The following is a 13,069-nucleotide window of genomic DNA, read 5'->3' on the forward strand; positions in this document are numbered from 1 at the left end:
GATGCCTTAGGTAAGCTCTCAACAACCTGCTGATGAATGATTCGCAATTTAGTAGTCAAATCAAATAAATAGTCAATCAACATTGGATGTTCTATGCTACTAAATTGTTTAGGTCTCGGGACACCCCAAATGTTGGCAGGACGACCAAAAACCACCTCGTATGGGCTAAGCCCAACTCTTGAATGTGCGGTCGTCCTTATGGACAAAAGCGCCAAGGGCAGCGCGTCTGGCCATGATAATCCAGTACTCGCTTGAATTTTAGCCAGTTTTAGCTTCAGAGTGCCATTATAGCACTCAACAAGCCCCGCTGATTGGGGGTGATTTGCACTATGGAATTTCTGCCTGATCCCCAGACCAGCACACACTTTCTTCATTACCTCCCCCACGAACTCACTTCCATTATCACTCCACACAATCTTTGGCAACCCATACCTAGGAAAAAATTCTTTGAGCAGGATTTTGGCAGTGGACAAAGCAGTGTTATCCTTTAACGGATAGGCTTCTACCCATTTTGAAAAGGCGCAAACTACGACAAGGACGTATTTCAAGTTGTTGCGTCTTTCCATGTGAATGAAGTCTAGCTGTAGGACCTCAAAGGGGCATGTAGGGGGAGCAAAGTGGCCTGCAGGAGTTGGAGTTCCCTTACCAGGATTGTGCATCAAGCACACCATACAATTCTTCACCACATTCTCTGCACACTTAGAAATTCCGGAATTCTTCCACACTGGAGCTAGCACCTTGCAAATCCCTTTTACACTGATGTGCGACAGACCGTGTGCCATCGTTACTACTGCATGTACATACGCGTTTGGCAACATCCATCTCTGATGCTCGGACAAATCAATCCAACATCCAGTCGAATCCAATTTACCCGTGCTTTCTTTCCATACGTTCTTCTCACTCTCAGTAGCTTCAGCTTGAATCTGTTTCACACTTTCAATCGTATCTTCACACATTCCAGTTTCACTCATCCATCTCGCATTACTCGCAACATACATTCGACTCATCATGTTTCTCGCTGTCTCTTTCGCAACTTCATCCGCAAACGCATTCCCACGACCAACGTCATCTGTAATCTTTTGGTGCGCGCTGCATTTCACAATCGCAACTTGCTTTGGCAATGTAAGTGCTTCCAGAAGCTCATTCACCAACTGTCCATGCTGAATCTTTGTGCCATGGGACGTCAGGAATCCCCTTTCTCTCCACAGACGTCCAAAACTGTGCGCCACACCAAATGCATACTGACTATCAGTATACACATTCACTCTCTTTCCCTCAGACAAAACACACGCTCTTGTCAATGCAATCAGTTCTGCAGCTTGTGCGGAGTTGTGATTCACTCGTGCTGTTTCAACAATCGTGCTCAACGTCGTCACCGCATACGCAGCAGTTGTATCACCATTCGGCAACTTATAGCAAGATCCATCCACCCATAATGTACCATCCGGATCTGAAAAAGCGGTATTCTGTAAATCCACTCTTCCTTTTGTTTCTTCTTCCGTCCTCAGAAAACAATCATGCTCTACCTCATTCGCATTCATGGAAACCGGCAACAGTGTCGCAGGATTCAGCACATTGCACCTTTTTATGTGTATGTGACTAGCTAATAGTGTCAACTCATACCCTGACAATCTCGCACTCGTGAGGTGTTGTGTTTTAGTTCTGTTCATCAAGGTATCCACTGCATGTGGAACCAATACCAGCAGGTCATTGTCCATCACCAAACCAGCAGATTGTCGAATAGAGACTGCGGCTGCTGCTGTAGCTCTCAAACAACTCGGCAGTGCTCTAGCTACCGGATCTAAAGTTGACGAGAAATACGCACATGGACGTTGTTTGTCACCAAATAACTGTGTCAAAACCGACAATGCACAACCTTCTCTCTCGTGAACGAACAATGTGAAGGGCTTACTGTAGTCGGGTGTACCCAACACAGGAGCCGAACAGAGTGCAGTACGTAACTCCGAAAAACTTTTCTGACACTCGTCAGACCAAGGAAGAGTATTGGGTGTATTTTTGCATGTCAGAGCCAACAAAGGTTTTGCTAACAAAGAAAAATTGGGGATCCACTGGCGACAGTATGACGTAATACCTAAAAACGCACGCACTTCTCTCTGTGTACTTGGTACAGTCATTTGTGCAATCGCTCTAATTCTTTCTGGGGTCAACTTCCTTCCCTCCTTTGATAAGAGATGACCTAAGTAGGTCACCTCTTGACAACAATACTGTAGTTTCGAAGGTGATACTTTATGTTTGTAGTCAGATAAATGACGGAGCAAAGAAATCGTAGCTGTTTTACATATTTCCTCATTATCAGCTGCCACAAGAAGATCATCTACGTACTGAATGAGAGCAGCGCCAGCCGGCAACACAAGAGTATCAAGCTGCATTTTTAGAGCCTGACTATAGATTGAGGGACTCTCACAATAACCTTGGGGAGCGCGCCGAAATCTGAAACTACGTCCACCTAATGAGAAGCCAAAGATATCTCTGCTTTCTTCAGCGATCGGGATGCTAAAGAAGGCATTTTTTAAGTCAATAACCGAAAACCAGGATGCTGAGGCAGGAATTAACGTCAGTAAGGCAGTTATGTCCGGTACCACAGGAAACTGTGGGATGACAATTTTGTTGACTTCGCGAAGATCTATCACAAAGCGGTATACGGGTGGCTGAGAAGAATCTGTACGTTTCATAATCGGTAGAACTGGACTGTTGCATACATTACCCCTAGTTTCCTCAATCACACCCTTCTCGATCAGATCATAAATGATCGCCAAAAGTGCTCGCTCACCATCACTCGAAATCTTATACTGAGGAATGCGTGGTAGTTTAACATTTGTTTTCAAAGTCACAACATATGGTGGGATCTCAAGGAGGCCCACATCATTAGGACCATCAGCCCAAAGAGAATCAGGGAGACAGCGCAATTCCAGTGGAAGCTTATCTTTTGACACATACATTGGAGAAACCACTCTCCGTCCCAAGGTAAGATGTACTCCTGAGGGAGAACAATGCAGGGTCGCATATAATCTTTTCAACAAGTCTAGACCCAACAAATTTTCGCCGCAACCTGTCGTTAAGATCAGAGGAGCTTCCAATTCATAAGGCCCAATGGAAAGAGACAAAGGACTAGACACTGGATTATGAACCGGGGCGCCAGAAAATCCCACCGAGACATTGGTTAAGCCAGACAAAGGTGCGCCAGGAAGTTTAGAGTGCATGATAGAACTCTTAGCCGCACCAGTATCCAGAAGGAAGGGCTCTGTCACACCTAATGTAACTACAGAGACATAGGGCCCTTTTTGGTCTACTGGAACCGACACTACTCCCTCTCTTTGTCTATGGCTGTCCTAGCAATCTGCATATTCTACTTTCTCATTATCGATATGATAATCGTCAGCATAGTACTGCTGGGATCTACCATCTTGCACATTCTGTCGATCAAAATAGTTCTGTGACTGTTGTGGTTGAGAAGAGCGCTCATTCTGAACAGGGGCACCACGTCCTCTACCCCTAGCTATCTGCTGAGAATTACCACGTCCCCTTGGAACAAAAGCACCATTCATACGTTGCCGTAAAGCAGGGCACTCACCTTTATAATGGCCCTCTTCTCTGCAATACGCACACTGATTCAAACCTAAGGGCTGTGTTTGATGGTAATAATCAAACCTGGGTGGCATTCGCTGATGCTGGGGCTGCTGTTGATACGCAGGGCGTTGCTGTACTTCAGGCTGGTTTGAACGGGGTGGATACGCTTGTTGTAACAGGACTTTAGTTTTCAGATCTTTCGTCTTTTTCTCTACCTTGTCTTTCTCCTCCTTGTCTCTATTCTCATAATATTGAGCTGTAGCCAATATTTGAGCTGTAGATGAAACTGCCCAAGAACTCTCGGAATCTTTTAACTTATGGCTCAATTCAGGAAGTAAGTTAAAAACGAATTTGTCTACAAATAACCGTTGACCACCCTCAGAGCTCATATCTTGACCACTATGGTCTATGAAAGTTTCTTCAAACCTTGTGAAGAAATCAGAGACACTTTCATCCTTCTTCTGTTTGCAGGCAGCTAACTTATCCCAATTAACCTTCAGCGCCGGCATTAGAGTTTTCATGAGAGTAATTATCCTACCTGGCAAATCCGTCACTAACTGTTCTGGCTTCGCACCGCCCACTTGTCTACCATCCGCTAAAGCAATGTTGTCCCACGTATCACCCAGTTCTGCTACATGATTTTCATGCCGAATTTTTGCCCAAATAGGCTGTGGTACTACATTGCCAAACAGCATATCAACATCAGCCAAGTTCAGTACGCAAGCCTCTACTGTCTGCGATAGCTCTTTATAATACCCTGCAGGATTCTTGCGGGGATCGGGTAAAGTCTGCTTAAGAGTCAATACTTCCGATCGTTTCCATGGGACATGTATCCATACGCGCTGGAAGTGTGGTAAAACAGGAGGATTAGCATTTGCATCTCCCTCTCGCCAAACTGGAGGAACCTCTCTCATAGGATACTGTCTAGCTTTCATCCCAACTGAATGATCAGGTTTAAACAGAGTTCTCGGCGGCAGAGCAGACCTATACGAAAGAAGTATTACTACCGCATTTTTAACTTCAGAACCCACAATCACACCTTTAGCAAACTTGCTCCGTAGCTCAGACAACTCCTCGGGAACTGTATCTAACTCATCACTATCCCAATCTTCTTTAAGGAAAGCACACATAATGTCAAACACATATCTTTGCGTAGGCTCGTCCCACTGCAGAAACGTATCCAATACCACCTGCGGACTATATTTGGCCGGTTTAGAAATCCACTTACGAGCTAACAAATCCAACACTTCTCGCTCCTGAAATTTAGGGAGCTGGCTACGTCTCTGTCGACTGTCAGAAACGGCGTTCGTAGTTAACGAACTAAACAAAGGAGTCAGAAAGTTAGCGACAGTGTCAGCTACTCGCCGACGAACAGAAGGAGAGTCAGTCATAAGGACAGGAGAGAAAAAGTTCGGCAAAGTAGTGGGAGGCAGGACAGGCACAGGTAAAGTAGGTACAGGTGCAATAGGTAATCCGGGCTGAGGAGGTGCCGGAGGAACTTGGACAAACTGGGGAGCAAGAACGGGAACATGCAATTGCGGGGGAGCAACCTGTGGCAACATTGGTGCAGTAGCACCTTGTGCGTACGGTGGAGGAGACTTTAACAAATAAGACATCAATGGATCCTTTTCAGAATCTTCCGCTACTTTTTCCAACAGAGGTGTTAATACTGGATAGCATCTATCGGTTGCCATATTATGCTGTCGTTCAGACACCTCAAGAGCCTTATCCTCTACATCAATTTTAAATTGCCTAGCAGCTTGCATAATAGATATGTCATTTACTTTTCTATCTTTCTTCGCTTGTTTAATCTCGCGTTGTCGGGCTTCTTTACGCCATAGGCGGAAAGAGTCAAACATTGCGGGTCTAGCCTTTTTCTTAAATAGCTTTACTTCTAAATTATCTAAGACTTCTGTTTCAAAGCTTCCATTTTGGGGCCATCGCAAAACACCATCTTTCTTGGTGTAGCGGACCCATATTTCATTATACGTGATTGGACCCACGCCATGCTTCGAGTAGAGCTCATACGTTGGAGTTCCAACTGGAGGTATCGGACACGAATCCTCCAACCGGGAATCCCTGTTGCAACAAAGAACCAAATTACCAAAAATACTGCGGCTAGGCATCGTGCTCACTAACCCAGTTTCAAACTTCGAGGGCTTATCTTTACCGATATACTCGTAAATGTACGAGACCCTCGGTTTTTGGAAATTGCAATTGCCAAATAAAACTAAGGACCCAAACTAAGTTACCAAAGACCAAGTTACCAAAGACCAAACCAATATGCAAAGGACCAATGCAAACCAGACAAACCAAGGTGTTTAAACCAAGGTACCAAAGAACCAGACCAAATACAAACCAAGGTTTTTAAACCAAGGGACCAAAGAACTAAGGACTGGGTGCGACCCACTTTATACTTAACTCAATTTATTGATGATCGATGACGTCATCTGAAGATCACCCGTCTAGTGTTTCGCCGTCCAAAGAATTATGAATGGGTCCAAGGCAGGGCGACAGTCAGGGCAGCAGTCCTTCGTAGCCGTCTGGAAGAGGGAACCTCGCAGAAAAAGACCTTCGGACCACTTTTGCGACATACAGGGATCGATGAAGTGGGAGATCTCTTCCTCCGGAATTTTCTTACGAAGCCCCACACGTTCTTCAAGCTTGGACCGGTACCGCTGATATCGCCCCACGTTGGGCGCCAACTGAGAGACCAAACTTTTTTATAGTCCGGCAGCGCCAGGGAACAACGCTCTAAGCTCTCGGGTTCTCCTGCCTGGATTACCAATATAACAGAAACACGGGATTCTTCTAGATGGCATCAAAGATCGATTTATTGGCTGCAGCCAGTAGCAGAGGTCCAACAAGTACCACACAAGTAGGTTGCGAGGAGACTGCTCAACAATACAAAGCAGGTCGCTCTTTTTATACCCAAAATCATGCCTCAGGCAAACATTCTTTGAAGTGCAGTTGGTCGCACCCCATGTACCCAAAACAATACTTTATTATTGATGACAATCCCATGTGTCCGGCCTCTTGGCTAAAACATACGTTCTTCTGGGGTTGAAACCGGACCAACCTAACATCCTCCTTTGAAGAGACCGTCCACTCATAACAAACAAATGGTCACCTCCCCACCATAAACAGGTCATAAAGGAAGGAACAGAAACGGAGGAAAGAGATAGTAAGTAAGGTTGGGCAGGTGTGTGCGGGTCATATAAGTTTATACAACACTGGCCTTTGATCAAAACCTCGCTTAACTCGAGGGCAGGTACTGGTTTGGCAAGTTTCGGCCCCAGGCAACAGCGTCAGCTTTCGCCAGGTCATGAGTCAGCGCAAGGCCAAACTGGGGGGGGGGGGGTTGGACGTGTCATGCAGGGTCAGGCTGCCTACAGTGAGGGCAATGAAAACAAAATGGATGCCGTGCACAAGATGGAACCCGTGTGTTCTTTAACGAGATTTACTAATAGGCAGCAAATTCATCGGGAAGCGCGACGAGAACACTCGTACATACCAAACTCGCTATTTACGATATGCAGATACCAAAATCGTAACGGAGCCATGATATAAACACACGGGTTCAGAATTTACGGAACCACAGAACAACATCCCAGTAAATATTTCATACACTGATGCATACATAATTTTAAAATTAAAAAGCAAATCATAATATGCAATAGATTAAATCATGATGCATTTCTACAGTTTCCTCATTAGCTGAGCATGATTTTGAGTTTTCTGGGATGGTATACTCCAACATACATGGGTGTGAACATTCCATCTCTAAAAGTCCCTTTAAGTATCCTATTTTTGTTCATTATTAAGCTATCATCTGGACAGAACAAAGAAAATGTAAAAAATGTTGTTGGATATGTGTTACTTAGTCACCAATGTGTACACATTCCTGTCTGTTATGTATGCATGTAAAAGAAAAACTACTGGCTTCCATGTACATTTGTGACAGAGTAAGCATCATTCAAATCTGGACTGTTGCCCCAAACTTGTCTCCTAAACAGACTGCCAAGGTGGAACCTCCTCAGGAAGGGGCATTTAGTGGGCAAAGAGCAGGCACCTCAAGGATCTTTCTTGGGAGGGGTGCTTTTGGGTTTCACAGGGGTTAGAGAAAGATAAGCGCTAAATTCCTCCTGAGGAGTAAGGGTAGGAGTGATGAGAGAGGATTGGGTTTGGGAGGTAGAGGGAGCTGGAGTGGGTGATGCGTGTGTGTCTGTATGTTTCGAAGGTACATTTGGGTCTACTGTATGTTGTGTAGGTTTGGGTGAGTATTTCTTTGCAGGTGTTTGGTGTTTCAGTGAGTGTGAGTGTTTGTTTGGTTGGTGTTGTTTTGCATGTAGGTGTGCTTTTGTATGAGGGTATTGTTTTGGAGGAGTGTGCAGTTGAGGTGGTTGGTGTGGGTGTGATGCATGTGGGTGTATCTTTTACAGCTGCATGTTGGTCTGGTGTTTGTTTGGATGTGTGTGCTTTCTCAGGTGTTTTATGTTGGGTGTGGGCGTTTGTGTTTGGTTGGTGTTGTTTTGTGTGTAGGTGTTTTTTGGATGAGTGTGCTGTTGAAGTAGCTGGTGTGGTGCTTGTGGGTGTGCTGGTGGTTGGTGGTGCGGTGGTGTTTGTGAGTGTGCTGGTGGCTGCGTTGGATGAGGGTGTGCTGTTGGTTGTGGGTGTGGTGGTGGTTGTGGTGGTCATTGTGGTGGTGGTGGTGGTTGTGTTGGAGTGTGTTTGGGATCGGGATGGGATTTGGGATGAGGAAAGGACCTGAGTTGGTGCACAAGGTTGTGCTTGTTGGGAGGCTGCAGTCAGTGAGTAGGCTATTTTAGCAAGCAACCTCTGCATGCCAGACATTTAACTGGGAATGGCATCCAGAACTGGTTGTTGCATTTGACAACTAAGGCCCTAGATGCCATTCACGATTTCAGTCTGGCCCACAGAGATGCTGCGTAACATGCCAATAACCTCCTCACTCAGCGCAGCCAAGGTGACAGGGGTAGGGGATGAGGGACCTGTGGTGAAGGAGACCCCAGCCCTTTTAGATGGGGTGTTTGGCCAACTGGGGGGGGAGCAGGAGGGAGGGTGGAGATGGGTCTCTGGGTGGCGGACAAGGATGCGGCTGGTACAGTTCCTGTAGGGTCCGCCACCACTAGGGACTGGTTGCTTGTGGAAGCCTCAAAATATGTCGATTAGCTGGTGACCTCTGTTCTAGTCCCCTCCCCCTCCGTGCCACTGCGTCGATTGGTGTCTGTGGTCTCTCCACCCTAACTACAGTGGTGACCAGCTGCTTCACCGCCTTTGTGGCCAATTTCTTAGCTCCTGAAGATGCTGAAAAGACATATATAATAGTTTTATTGTATCTGTGTAAATAGAACTGATTGTGAAGTTTGTGTTCCAAATATTTTCTAATATTTCTGAATTCACCTGTTTCAAGGCTTTCAAACTTTGGTTCATTTTTATCATTATCTCCTGCATGTAGGAAACATCTTCATTAACCATTTGGGCACAGTTTTGTAATTTCCCCATATTGGTCCCATATCATTTAGGATTAGGGCTCCCGGTTTTATGGTATTTAATTTTTTGCCCATTTCCGTCTGTATTTATCCATATTTATTTTTGGGCCATTTTATCTGTATTTATCCATATTTATTTTGTGTTTCGCGTATAAACGAAGTTGTAAAACTGTACATTTCCATATCGAGTTTACTGATAGACGCGCACTCATACGTCGATGTCTGTCGTGTTTTGGCTATTTAAGCAGCCAAATATTACATCACAATACATCTAGTGGTAAATACTAGCATTATACCATAAATGTATGTTGGCATATCCTGTTATTTAAAGAAATTTCATCCTGTTTTTTAATTTCCCATGCTGCCCATCTGCTCAGCTGCTAGCCTATATTTCATGCACAGCACAGAGAGCCACTCAAACGAAGTACAATTTTCTGTATTTATCCACTTTTAAAAATAAATGCAGACAGAAAACACATTGCTTTCTGTCTGTATTTATCTGTAAAAATCCGTAAAAACGGAAAACAGGGAGCCTTATTTATGATCTTTTCCCTTCACCATTTTAAATTCTCTCACGGAACTGCTCTAAATGGTTCTGATTTGTTGTTTTGAATAGTGAACTTATATCACCAAAAGAATTTCAAAAGCAAAACTATTGTTGTACAGTGTGTGTACAAGGCACAAAAAGCTGTATTACTTTTAGTTCCAAAAATCCAAATATGAAGCAATGTGTGTTAACGATTACTGCAATGTTGAACCAATATTTGTAGAATCTGAAAGACAGTTCCCTTTGTTTGGGCATTTCACAATGGTAACACTTACTTAAAGTAACTTAAGTATTTTCAAAATCTAAAACATTTTTACTGGATTCAGTATTGAAGTTGCTTATTAATGTATCATGCCTATGCGTTTACTTATGCTGTTGAAGAAATTAAGAAAAAAAATTGTGGGATTTACAAATGACTTCTACAGCATAAGTAAATACATTGGCCGTGATACATTTCTCATCCACTTTAGTACAAAGCAAAAATAATTGTACATTTGACTCCAAAATATCTTACGTTTTTTCCAGTTTGTTTTACCATTGTGAAAACGTAAAAAATATACTGGCATTTACTTTAGACACAAATTGGTACAACATCCCAGTAAATATTTCATACACTGATGCATACATAATTTTTAAATTAAAAAGCAAATCATAATATGCAATAGATTAAATCATGATGCCTTTCTACAATTTCCTCATTAGTTGAGCATGATTTTGATTTTTCTGGGATGGTATGCTCCAACATACATGGGTGTGAACATTCCATCTCTAGAAGTACCTTTAAATATCCTATTTTTGTTCATTATTGAGCTATCATCTGGACAGAACAAAGAAAATGTAAAAAATGTTGTTGGATACGTGTTACTTTGTCACCAATGTGTACACATTCCTGTCTGTTATGTATGCATGTAAAAAAAAAACTACTGGCTTCCATGTACATTTGTGACAGAGTAAGGCATCATTCAAATCTGTCACGTTTGACATGAATTAAATAGTATTTGTGATATGTTTTAATAAAAAAATGAAGCCTTTATTCTTATGTTTCTAGTCATTTTGCCTCCTGTGCTCACTATTGTTTGTTGATAATACCAACTCACCAATAAGACGTTTGGAACATCCATTGTATCAGAAATGTATTTTATGCTATGTCACCTGTAATAGGGCTAACGTAACATCCTTCCCAATTGTGATGGAGCATCACACCGACACAATTATAACTTGTGGGCTGTTTGGTACAACTGTCCCACAAATTCATGTATATTAGTTTTTTAGGCAGACATGTGTCTGCTCAAAACAGTCATTGGGTAATTATTAGTAATATACTGGTATCATTTTTTTCACAAATTAAAATACAAAACACATCATCATTTCCTTCTGCAAAACTTACACCTTCAAGAACTCTTCTTGTACATTGGACATATGTCAACCTTTATGTTGATGCCATATTTTGTTGCTGTAACAAAAAATAGTTATTTAACATGTAAAATTCCCAAATGAACTTGCCCTCTTGATGCTGCTGCTGGGCTCTCAACTTCCCATACAGCTGGGGATAGGCTACCGCAAGTATGCCGGACATTAGGGGGGTCAGGGTGTGCTGCACATGCTTCCCATGTTGGGAGGACTGATCGAGCTAGACTTCAGATCACTTTTTGGTCCAGCGTCATAGGTCCTCCCACCTCTTCCTGCAACAGATGGGCTTTGACCTGTATGGATAAAAAGAAGAAAAAGAAAAAGAAATGTTTTGTGATTTTTTTTGCTTGTTTGTATTTAAGTACACAATTTTGAGAAATCAATCACAAGCATTTATAAAAAGTTACAACAGCATCATTCTCATTTTGTTGAAAAAATATTGGAGCAACTTGTTCCCTTATCCCTGGTCATGTCCTTGTGTTACTAATCCAGGCCAGGAACATCATCTATGCCAGGAGTTTCCAACATTTTCTGTAGTGAAAGATACTTCTGATCACTGAAACTCATTGTGAACTACTGAGGATGACAGACTGTGCTGGACATTTTCAGTAGCGGCTCCTCGAGGGAGTGCTGCGGGGCTGTGGGCGGGGGAGGGGCACAGTGGGGGGTAGTAAACTCCGGAACGAATTACATTGTGCGCTGCATCGCCAATTTGGCGTTGCAGCGCGCGCAATGTAATTCATTTTATTTCTTTATTTCTTTACTCAACTCCGTTCATCCCAATTCTGGAGTTTACTACCCCCCACCCTGCCCCTCCCCTGCCCCGTCCACCACCCCACAGCACTCTCTGGAGGAGCCGCTACTGGACATTTTTTAGAAAAGGCCTGTCATAAAATCCAGGGCAAAGATGTTTGTTGTTTAGAGTTTTTTCACATTGACTGCTGTGTTCATTTTACATTGTTTATATTTGATTATTCTTAGAAAATGTTACCTCAAAAGTTTATTTTGTTATGTGAAGAATTTGTAATGTAATCAACTAATTTATTTTGTTTTTATTCTGTTTTAGGTTCTTTTACTATGTCATCTTCATTTGGACATTTCAACGTTGTGACATTTGCAGTTAAATGCTGATGTTGTGAAGTACAAAGAGAACATGGGTTGATCCTGTGAAAGACACACACAGACTTTGGGTGTGCATAACTTGTACAAAGACAACTTGCACAGTGATTGAATTGAAGTCTTTAAGATTGCGTTAGACTGGTTTTCTGTGGAATGATGGCACAAAGCCAATGTGTGCTGTTATATTGCTCTTACCTGATGTGGTAGTCGACACAAAACATACTAATCTCCCTTCATATTTGCTAAATACTCATTTAGTGTTAAGTGTAAGAGGCTGTTGATCTGTGTTATCTTTGTAGAAAGAACATCTGGTAGCACAACACTTAAAGTTGTTTGTGACATTGCACCAGATACTGTAACCCTGTATTGGAATGATCCCGTGGCCACTAAATAGAGCACTGCCCTGATTTAGACTATTGGTGTTATTGATGTGGAATTCCTATTGTGGGCCAGGAAACCTGGCTCCAGATGATGACATAGATCAATTATATTCTATTTAATCTGATTTATTTGTTAATATTCCGTTCTTCCATGCTGCCAATATCTGGAACTGTAAATGAGAAAAAGGCACTAAGCTTTTGGGCTTACATGGTTTCTAATGTTTTTTAAACAAATTACAGATTTATTTCTCACATTTTAATAAACTACAATTTATTGATTTGTGGTTTTGTTATTTTTGCTCATTTTTTAAAAATGTGGGACACTTTACTTACATGGAACTTATTTATGACTAAACAATCATTTGAATGTCTACATTCTAATATGTATGATGGAAAGAAAAAATTAACCAATTGAGAAATGAAATACAGCAACAGTCTTTGACTTTGTTAGTTGTGATTTTATTTGACATAACCAAAAAAGAAACTAAACAGGATGAGAACAAAAGAGCAAT

Source organism: Triturus cristatus, chromosome 3_1 (genome assembly GCF_964204655.1).
Source record: "Triturus cristatus chromosome 3_1, aTriCri1.1, whole genome shotgun sequence".
Classification (NCBI taxonomy): domain Eukaryota; kingdom Metazoa; phylum Chordata; class Amphibia; order Caudata; family Salamandridae; genus Triturus; species Triturus cristatus.